This window comes from Octopus bimaculoides, chromosome 9 (assembly GCF_001194135.2).
Source record: "Octopus bimaculoides isolate UCB-OBI-ISO-001 chromosome 9, ASM119413v2, whole genome shotgun sequence".
In the NCBI taxonomy this organism is placed as follows: domain Eukaryota; kingdom Metazoa; phylum Mollusca; class Cephalopoda; order Octopoda; family Octopodidae; genus Octopus; species Octopus bimaculoides.
Genome location: NC_068989.1, coordinates 72,197,948 through 72,199,939, shown reverse-complemented (window position 1 = coordinate 72,199,939; position 1,992 = coordinate 72,197,948).

The following is a 1,992-nucleotide window of genomic DNA, read 5'->3' as shown; positions in this document are numbered from 1 at the left end:
GAAACCGCGATCCTCCGACCGCGCGTCCGCTGCCCTAACCACTGGGACATTGCGCCTCCACACACATAGAACATACACACAAACAATTAAAAGCACACATGGCCGCAGCTCTGAGCTGAAACTTAAAAAAAAAAATAATAAAAAATACATGCATACATACATACATACACACACACACACACACACACATACATACACTCATACGCATTCACATGCAGATCCTTGCTTTATTTCATTTCTTTATTCTCAATTAACACCATTCACTCCACTGGTATTTGCAACGTTAGGCAGAATGCCAACAACATCTCGGCATCAAACTTACAAACAACTTCTGATACCGTTTCCAAGAGCCTATGATTTCACCTGTTTCTCTGTTTGTGCGGGAACATGTGTGGATATGCGCGAGCGTGCGTATGTATAACTGTGTGTATATATATATATATGGGAGAATGTACGAAAAAAACAACAACAGACGAGGACAGGTGGTGTAAACAACAAAAGGATGTATTAGTATGACGCTCGGGAATACGGAAAGTCTTTAACGTTTCGAGCTACGCTCTTCAACAGAAAGAATACGGAGACAAGGAGAAAAACACGGAGAAAAAAATTGAATAGTGTTCAGTCAGCGGTCAATCAGTCAGTGAATGGTGTGTATATTTATACTGCTAAAAATGTGTTTTTATATTACAATAGTAATAAAGAACTTTGACCGAATATAACGCAGCAGTATTAATATTTATTATGACGTTATTATAATACCTAGAATATTATTGCTAGTGTCAAACATCAACAATAACTGTAATCGCAGTAACTTCAAGGTTTTGCGAAGTATGTCTTCTTTATTCCAAATATATATAAGTCTAGGCATGGTCGTGTAGTTAAGAAGCTAGCTTTGCAACCAAGTGATTTCAGGTTCAGTACCACTGTGCGACATCTTGGGCAAGTGGGCGACTGGGCAAATGAACAAATGTCTCCTACTATAGCATCGGGCTGACCAACGTCTTGAGGGAGTGTGGCCTAGTTGTTTGGGAGTTGCACTCATGATCCAGACAGAGCAGCGCGCTGCGTTCTTCAGAGAAACACTACATTTCACGTTGCTCCAGATTACACAGCTGTAAATGAGTAACTCCTACCACGGAGTATTATTCCGATCAGGGGGAACGTTGGCCTGCACGCCTAGCCAGTAGGATAGCGCCATTCGGAAGCTAAAACTATGCAAAGCGCATTGTGACCAGTGATGTATAACAAAATTTGATAGTTTGGTCGATCACGTGATATGTATATATATTTATATATACGGATAGACACACACACATGCATAAATTTATGTATGTATACGTGTGTATATTCTGTGTTTGCGTTTGACCTTCTATCATCACTCGAGTACCGGCGTTCGTTTATTTATGTCGCCTATAACATGGCGGTTCAGCAAAAGGCATCGATAGAACAAGTACCAGACTTATAAATAAATACTGGAGTAGATTTGTTTCACTAAATTTCTTAAGGAAATGATAAAAGATAGATAGATAGATAGATAGATTAGATAGATAGATTAGATAGATAGATACCACATACATACATACATACATACATACATAAACAGACGGTGTAAAATACAGGTAAGCATAGAAAGCATAGATGTATACACTTTACGTAAGTTCTTACGTAAACCGAATACTCGGGCGTCTGTGGATATCCTTGTATCACGTAGACATATAGATGTGTATATATGGGTGTATGGATGTTTATGAGTGCGTCTCATACATTACATGCACACCGCACGCACACATACAGTATCATCTACGCGCGCGCGCGCGCGCACACTACGCATGCGTGCATACACTCATATACACACGACACACGTATGTCCGTATGTTATCCTTAGATTGTCGAGATAGATTATCATTGATACGCCATCGCAATGTTTTCTTACATCCTTCTTAAATGTGGGAATTAAAATGTTCTCCGTGTGTGTGTGTGTGTGTGTGTGTG